This window comes from Arachis hypogaea, chromosome 17 (assembly GCF_003086295.3).
Source record: "Arachis hypogaea cultivar Tifrunner chromosome 17, arahy.Tifrunner.gnm2.J5K5, whole genome shotgun sequence".
Taxonomy (NCBI): Eukaryota; Viridiplantae; Streptophyta; class Magnoliopsida; order Fabales; family Fabaceae; genus Arachis; species Arachis hypogaea.
The window spans coordinates 9,259,332-9,269,111 of record NC_092052.1 but is presented as its reverse complement, the minus strand read 5'-3'; positions in this window follow the sequence as shown (position 1 = coordinate 9,269,111).

The window sequence follows — 9,780 nt, the reverse complement described above, 5'->3', positions numbered from 1 at the left end:
CGCCTCCAATTAATTGCTAGACCCTTGCTTATGAGAACAAATCTCCCAACCTCGGTTTGGGGGCATGCTATTTTACATGCCGCAGCACTTATTCGTTTGAGGCCAACGAGTTATCATCAATTCTCTCCTATACAATTAGCTTTTGGCCAGCAGCCAAATGTTTCCCATTTAAGAATATTTGGGTGTGCGATATATGTTTCCATTGCACCACCTAATCGCACCAAAATGGGACCCCAAAGAAAATTGGGGATATATGTTGGATATGATTCTCCCTCTATAGTGAGGTATCTTGAGATACAAACTGGTGATGTGTTTAAAGCCCGGTTTGCGGATTGTCATTTTGATGAATCAAAATTTCCAACATTAGGGGGAGAGAATAAGCTTCCTGAAAAGGAACTTAATTGGAATGCATCATCGTTGATGCATTTAGATCCTCGATAAGCGCAATGTGAACTAGAAGTTCAAAAGATTATACATTTGCAAAGAATAGCAAATGAATTGCCTGATGCATTTTTCGATACAAAGAGGATAACCAAATCTTATATACCAGCGAAAAATGTCCCAATTCGAATTGATGTCCCAGTAGGACAAGTAGCTACTGAAGCGAATTCACGCCAGAAGCGTGGCAGGACGGAAAATGTCCCAATTCGAATTGATGTCCCAGTAGGACAAATAGCCACTGAAGCAAATACACGCCAGAAGCGTGGCAGGCCTGTCGGTTCCAAAGACAAAAATCCTCGAAAGAGAAAAGAGGTAAATATGATTCCTGTTGAAAAAGACATAGTAAAGACACCTGCAGTTGTCCAAAATTCTGATATAACGCCAGAAGACGTTCAGGTACCTGAAAATTGTGAAAATGACGAGATCTCGATAAATTATGTCTTTACAGGAGAGAAATGGGACCGAAATAAGACAATTGTCAATGAAATATTTGCATATAATGTGGCATTAGATATCATGCATGAAAGTAAGGATCTTGAGCCAAGATCAGTCGAAGAATGTCGACAAAGAAATGATTGGCCAAAATGGGAAGCAGCCATGAAGGCTGAATTAGACTCACTTGCAAAACGTGAAGTCTTTGGACCTGTAGTCCGTACACCTGCAGATGTAAAACCTGTTGGATACAAATGGGTATTTGTGAGAAAACGAAATGAGAAAAATGAAGTTGTGCGCTATAAAGCCCGACTTGTGGCACAAGGTTTTTCACAAAGGCCCGGTATAGATTATGAAGAAACATATTTCCCAGTAGTGGATGCGATAACATTGCGTTATTTGGTCAGTTTATCTGCATATCATAAACTGCATATGCATTTAATGGATGTGGTAACAGCCTATTTATACGGCTCATTAGATCGAGATATCTATATGAAAGTCCCCGAAGGACTAAAGATATCTAAACCATCCAATGAATATTCGCAAGGGTTATACTCAGTCAAATTGCAAAGATCTTTATATGGTCTAAAGCAATCTGGACGAATGTGGTATAATCGTCTTACTGAGTATCTGGCCAAAAACGGTTTCAAGAATGATGATATATGCCCGTGTGTTTTCATAAAGAAAACTGCTTCTGGATTCATTATAATTGCTGTGTACGTTGATGATTTAAATATCATTGGGACTCCTGAAGAGATTCCAACAATTATAAAAACTCTAAAGGAAGAGTTTGAGATGAAAGATCTTGGAAGAACTAAATTTTGTCTCGGCCTGCAGATCGAGCATATAAAAAGTGGGATCTTTATTCATCAAACAACATACACAGAAAAGATCTTGAAAAGATTTTACATGGATAAGTCACATCCATTAAGTACCCCAATGATTGTAAGATCTTTAGATGTGAAAAAGGATCAATTCCGTCCTAAAGAAGAAAATGAAGATATCCTTGGTCCTGAAGTACCATATCTTAGTGCCATTGGAGCGCTAATGTATCTTGCTAATAATACGCGACCTGACATATCATTTGCTGTGAATTTACTAGCAAGATATAGTTCCTCTCCAACCAGAAGACATTGGAGTGGAATCAAACAAATCTTTCGATATCTTCATGGGACGGTTGATATGGGTTTGTTTTATCCCTATGGATCCAAGTCACAATTAGTTGGCTATGCAGATGCTGGATACTTGTCTGATCCACATAAAGGGAGATCTCAAACAGGATACCTGTTCACATATGGTGGTACAGCTATATCATGGAGGTCCACGAAATAGACGATTGCAGCAACCTCCTCTAATCATGCTGAAATACTGGCGATTCATGAAGCTAGTCGTGAGTGTTTTTGGCTGAGGAGTCTGATTCAATATATTCTGTCATCATGTGGACTGATTGATCATAAGATAGCTCCAACTGTCCTGTTTGAAGATAATACAGCATGCATTGCTCAACTTAAGGGTGGATACATCAAAGGTGATAGAACAAAGCATATTTCTCCCAAATTCTTCTTCACTCATGACCTTCAAAATCAAGGGACAATTGATGTCCAACAGATCCGTTCAAGTGACAATCTGGCAGATTTATTCACAAAGTCACTCCCAAAACCCTCCTTTGAAAGATTGGTACATAAGATTGGGATGCGCCGATTTCGAGACATTAAATGATGTCAGCAAGAGGGGGAGACTGTACTCTTTTTCCCTTGGTCAAGTTTTTTTCCCATTGGGTTTTTCTTGACAAGGTTTTTAATGAGGCAGTTCTCATCACAAAGGATTTTGTACTCTTTTTCCTTCACTAAAGTTTTTTTTTCCCATTGGGTTTTTCTTTAGTAAGGTTTTAACGAGGCATAATCCTAAATGGACATCCAAGGGGGAGTGTTGTGACTAGGAAAGGATAAGAATGGATGTCCATTTAATGGGCAACCCATTTTCTACGTTGAAGAGAACAAGTTCTTAGGATGAAAGAAATAAATGTAGTTTGAAAAGTAAACTTCTCTTTGCCTATAAAAGCATGATCTGAGGCAAGAGAATATACACAGTGAAAAGCAATAAACAAATTCATCTCTCTCTCACTTCTTACGAATACTTCTCTTTTATGCTGCAATCAAATACCCTTCTCTTTATATTTCTACTACAATTCTTTCTCTTCTTTTATTTTATAAGTATTTTAAATTCTATTTTCTATTACTCTTTACATATAATATTAATAGCATTATTAACCATCTTTATTATATTGAGATTGTAACAATAAGCAAATGCGATTCTCCCTCTCTTTATTTTTAATACTCCTTTCTATCTTTGTATATATATACACATTACAACATATAATATTATTATATATATATAAATTATTATTGAGCTAATTATTTTAATATTAGAGTCTTCTATTTATACATCTCTATTATATATATCTTTTATTTCACAACAAGCTATAATTAAAGACATGCTTTGTTAATGAAAAAACGTAATATAACTTACTTGTCAATTTTAAAATCTTACTTTTTCATAAGAAGACACATTTGTCATATCATTTTTTATTAATATAAAATATTTTAGTTTACAGATGTACATTTATGTCACATTTTTAAATAATTTATAATTATTTTTATCAACAACAAAATTTGAAAACATTTTAATCAACGATAGAATAATCAAATGCATTTTCGGTGATTTATCTTATAGAATTAGAAAGCAGATTGCAAAAAACTTTAATGCATGGTTATAATAATAAACGAAGGATAAAAGATAAAAATTTAACTATAGTCCTTTTTGAATGAAATGCATCAAGAGTCATAATAAAGCACTGTTCTACACTAATAATATAATTCAACCACACCTAATAAATATTATAGTCATTGTTAATTAGCACACAACAATATAATGTTCCTTGAAAGTCTCCAGATTTGTTAAATCCTTGGCTTAGAAAAAAAAATTGATGTTCTTTCTATCTACTATTTTTCAGTTGACTAATGTTCATTGGTCATTAAAAAAAAAAAAAAAAAACTACTTTAGCGACAATAACTGAGGCTAAAATGTGTATTTTTGGTAATGATATAGACAAATCAGTCAATATTTATAATGTTTTGTGGGTTTTTCTCTTTCATCACTTACTTGAAGCTGAAGTTTTGTCTTTAGTTATTTTCTTGTGTTACAATCTTTATTTGTAAATCTCTTCCTAATTAGCATGATTAATTAACGGTTAAGCATCTTCAACTTTCATTGATTTTGGCTTAGCTTGCTACCTTTTGCTTTGGACATGGAATATCTGCAGTTTCAAAATAAACTTCAGGAATCGCAGTTCAATCATCTACCCATCTAAAATCATTGTAATAAAGATTTTAAAATATAAAATTAGGACTTTGCTAGATAAACAATAATTTTTTTGAATAATATAAATAATAGACTTTAAATTAGCCAAATAAAGTAAAAACACACTACACCTCTAAATTACTCACCTAAATCTTAATATTAGGATAACCATATGCACACCTAATGAATTGAACATTCGCTATATCCATTGTTTAGTATTTTCATTATCTACCTATACTTTTCCATAAAATTATCATGTTACAAAATAAGTTTAGAATAAATTATTATTATATCTGTTGAATAGTAAATACGAGGGACAATTGATGGATTATTTTCTAAAACTTGACAACTGTACTGAATCTATCAAGTAATACCAATATACCATGGTGAATGAATATTGTTTCTACAAAAAATAATGGACTGAGTACGCAATGATTAATTGAAAACTTTTAATTAGACAAATCAAAAACAGAAAAATGAGAATTAAACATTGAACAGAGATAAATAAATAGTAAAGCAGTGAATGAAAACAATGATGACGAGAATGTTAAGATTTTGGAGATGTCCACTCTTTAGAAAAATAATTCTTGTGTTTATTTATTTATAGGCATGTAGAGATCAATTTACGACAAACCATAAATATTAAATTCTAATTGCTTGGCAACTCAATTTCCTTTTAATCTCTTAATTGCTAATTTTTTAGTCAATTAATTAAGAAAAGAGATTAAATATAATTCCAATTTATATTTACATAAAGTTCAAGAATGATCCTAGGTTGAATTATATGTCACTTATTTAAAATAGTTCAAATCCAATTGAAAATTATGAGAGTTATAAAGCCACACACTTTTTAAATCACTATTCCTAGTCAATATTAAAAAGTCACGAGAAAGAGTTTTTAAGTTAATTCCAATATTAAATTTTTTAAAGTAATACTAGAATTCAAAATGGAATTAAAATGTTTTTCAACAATTCTAATCTTTAGGGATGAAAAATGAAAATTCAATCATGAAATAAATATAAACCTCAAATAAAATAAAACACTTAGATTAATAATCTATAAAAAGAGATAAATAGAGTTTCTAACCTTAACAAAAGAGATTAGTTACTCATGATGCAGAGAAACTAAAAACTAGGATTGTAGAGTGATGAGATATCCGGTGATGCTCCTCGGATCAAATCCTTAGACTTATTTAAATCCTAAGCTAAAGCTAAAATTTAAAATTTAAAACAAAATCAAATCAAACATAATCATATCTTTTCTAATAAATCTTAACTAATTAGTGATTTTTTTGTAATTGAAACTCAAAACTTGGTGTGTTACTTCATTGGAATCATGAGCTTGCAACTTAATATTGGGTTTGATATGAAACTTGAACAATTGACGTGACACTTGAGGTCTTGGCGTGACACGCCAATGCATTGACCATTGAGCTGTCCCCGAAAGTTGGCCTAAGAATGGCGTGCCACTTGAGCTCGTTTGGAGGCATGGGCACTTGCTAGATTTTGGCCCATCGTGTCACGCCATTGCATGGAGGTAGAGGGCGTGGTCAAAGGCGTGTGGTGGGGCTGTTGGCTTGTTGCACGACCTTGCCTTGGAGGATCGCATGAGTGTAGAGGAGGGATTGGCGTGTGCACGCCCCTTGCTTTGGAGAAGTTGGCGTGGTCTTGGCGTGTTGGGAGGGAAGTTGGCATGTGCACGTCCTTGTTGGAGTAGGCTGGCGCGTGGAATGGCGTGTAGGATGTTTGCACGCCCTTGTTTGGAGGTGGCGTGAGGCTCCTGGATGTTGGTCCAGCGTGTCATGCCAAGGAGTGGCATGACATGTCCAAAGAGAGAAATTCGCAGGGGTGTAGGATTGGTTATAGACGTGTAAAATGGCGTGGCACACCAGTTTTACGCGCTGTTTTTACGAGCTCAAAGGTGAGGGTTGTTCGTGACCTAAATTAAACATCTATTATAGATATATGCATATTATTTTGAACCTCTGGATGTTGGCTTTCTAACATCGCTAGAACTGCCTCATTTGAATCTTTATAACTCAAGTTATGATTGTTTGTTTGAGTATGAAAAGGTTAGGATTGATCGCATCTACAAATTCTCTTTGCACTTTTTCGGGGCTTGTCTTTAATTCTTGATTCCTTGGGACTTGGGAGGTTGCTTTCTTTTGTATGCCATCTTCTTTGGTTCTCTGAGGAGTTTATTTGGTTGTCCTTCTCCTCCTTTGTTCTTTTCTAAAATCTTTCAATAACTTCCTAAACATATCAAAATTCAAAGTAATTCCAAGAAACATTGATTAAAGCACAAAAATTTCAATTATAATAAAAAAATTGTTGAGTTAAGAAATTAACTAAATTAATTAATGATGACAAATATTATTTTATTGGGCAAATTAACTAATTAGTGTTGAATATTTCTGATTAAATGTTGCAGGCCAAAACTCATTGTTGCAGCAGCCCAATAGGATGAAAATAAAATCAATGCTGATGGGCTGTACAAACAAAGGAAGCCCAAATAAATCAAACCAAAGAAATCAATGGGCTGAATGAAAAGAACCGATCCAAGCTCGATAGCAAGCAAATCCCTCCAATTTGCTTTCACCAAAAGCAACGTTCACATTTTTTCCTCTTGGTCAGAAATCAGAGAAGTGAGAGAGAGCTTAGTTCCTAAGCTATTCACCAAAGAAGCAAGAAAGAGAAGGTTTAGCAAAAAGGTTGAAGTCTAATCACCCACATCAAACTGCATCAAGAGAAGTCGGAAGCTAAAGGTGATTTATTTCCTTTTACATGCATCTCACTTTCTTCTCTTCATCTTCAACTCTCTGTCACTCCATATTGGGATACATGGGAAAGATGATCTCAGTTTAACACTGCTATGAATCTATGGTCAAAATTGTGTCTTAGGGACCAAGTAGTGTTTCAATAGCCAAGACCTGGGTTTACCATTGAAAATATTTATTTCTGTTGTCTTGTAGCTTTCGGTCAACAAGAGAAGGTCAGAACCAAAATTCCTAATTTGAGGATTAACTGGAAAAGGTGATGTGGTGAGTTTATGAAGTACACAGTTCGAGGGTTGACCTAGGAGAGACCAACTCAACAACATGCAAGGAGATACAAAAGAAGATTTTTCATCATTCAGAAGCCAAAGAGAGATAACTAGTGTTTTGTGGTTCATGTTCTGAGAAGAACTCTCTGAAGAAGTTCATCAACTTAGACAGTGCGTGCTTCCTAGTCAAAGGAGCATTCCGCCAGAATGAGGAACTAAATCAGAGGCAAGCAAATTTGGTTTATCACATAGCAAAGAGGCTGTTGAAGCATTAATCTCCTTCATGTTTTACAGATTGTAATTTCTTTTTAATGTTTATCTTTCTGTAATTTCTTGAGGTAAAAGGCTGAATGAGAGAGTCATTGAAAAAGTCTAAGAGTGGAAAGAGGCAGAGAGATACACATGAGTGAAAAGTCTAGAGTGATTTCAGATTTCTTTAGGCTGATTCTGTGTCTTGTATCTTGTACTTGTGAGGTATTCCTTTCTTAGTTGGGTGAGCACTAAGAGTGAATAGTTAGGTATTAGCATAACCAAGTCAAGTTAGATTAGAACTTGAGTGAGAAAGGATTGTGTCAATCCTGTGGAATTGGTGTATGTAATACTTTAATTATAGTGGAAATTCCACCACAAAGGTTGCATTGCACAAGGCAACTGAACTAGGATACATGATGGTGTCAGCTTCTCTCTTCCCTGCTCTGTTCTGTTTTCTGATATTCATGAGACAAAAATAAATTGTCTCATAAATTTTTCGTTGCTGAGTTAAAACAGATTCAGATTGAAAGTTTGTTTTAAAAGGGTTATTTCATTAAAACAAAAGAAAGTCATAGATTCAACCCCCCTTCTCTAAGCCTTCTACAACCTTCAAAATTTCAAACTTTATTAAAAAAAATAAAAAATGTTCATGCATCAACAATCTCATCTGAGAATGAAAAGTTTATAGAATGAGAAATTTATAAACTTATTTAATACTTTAAAATTTTGGATTAGTGTCTTTTTAATTATTTTGTGTGTTTTTTTTAGGTTTTTTTTTGTTGTCAAGAACTTCTTACAGTAGTAGCTTAACACAGTTATCTATATTGAAAAATTAAGTATGAATAAATTATTATATGTACCCATAAAAGATACAAACACTGACAAATGTACTCATCAAATAAGAAAACGACCATTGTACCTATAAAAATGAGATTCGTGTGATAGAAATATCTAAACCCTAAAAAACTATTCAAAAACCCTAAATTACCCTTCTTTCCACAACTACTACCAACATCCTCTCTCTCTCTCTCTCTCTCTCTCTCTCTCTCTCTCTCTCTCTCTCTCTCTCTAAATCTTCTTCCAACTCTCCAGTGAGTGCCTCATCGAAGATCCCCTCCCTTTCTCCTTACTTCTTTTTCCCTACTCTTTCATTCGGTTCCTTCTTTCTTCAGATCTTGTCAAGCTTCTCACCACCCACTTAATCACCATGCACGCCGCGCATGCGTGATGAGCGGATAATTTATACGCTTTTTGGCATTGTTTTTACATAGTTTTTAGTATGACTTAGTTAGTTTTTAGTATATTTTTATTAGTTTTTAATTAAAATTCATATTTCTGGACTTTACTATGAGTTTGTGTGTTTTTCTGTGATTTCAGGTAATTTTTTGCTGAAATTGAAGGACTTGAGCAAAAATCAGATTCAGAGGTTGAAGAAGGACTGCAGATGCTGTTGGATTCTGACCTCCCTGCACTCAAAGTGGATTTTCTGGAGCTACAGAACTCCAAATGGCGCGCTCTCAATTGCGTTGGAAAGTAGACATCTAGGAATTTCCAGCAATATATAATAGTCCATACTTTGATTAAGGATAGATGACGTAAATTGGCGTTGAACGCCAGTTCCATGCTGCATTCTGGAGTCAAACGCCAGAAACAGGTTGCAAAGTGGAGTTAAACGCCAGAAATAGGTTACAAACTGGCGTTCAACTCCAAGAAAGACCTCTACACGTGTAAAGCTCAATGCTCAGCCCAAGCACACACCAAGTGGGCCCCGGAAGTGGATTTCTGCATCATTTACTCATTTCTGTAAACCCTAGTAACTAGTCTAGTATAAATAGGACTTTTTATCATCTTCGGATCATTCTCTTTGATTAGTTTTATGCTATCTTAGACCTTTATGGGGGCTGGCCATTCGGCCATGCCTGAACCTTCATCACTTATGTATTTTCAACAGTAGAGTTTCTACACACCATAGATTAAGGTGTAGAGCTCTGCTGTTCCTCAAAGATTAATGCAAAGTACTACTGTTTTTCTATTCAATTCAACTTATTCCGCTTCTAAGATATTCATTCGCACTTCAATATGATGGATGTGATGATCGTGACAGTCATCATCATTCTCAACTTATGAACGCGTGTCTGACAACCACTTCCGTTCTACCTTAGATTGAATGGATATCTCTTGGATATCTAATACAGGGGACCGAGTCCAAGATATTAGAGTCTTTGTGGTATAAGTTAGAACCCATGGATGGC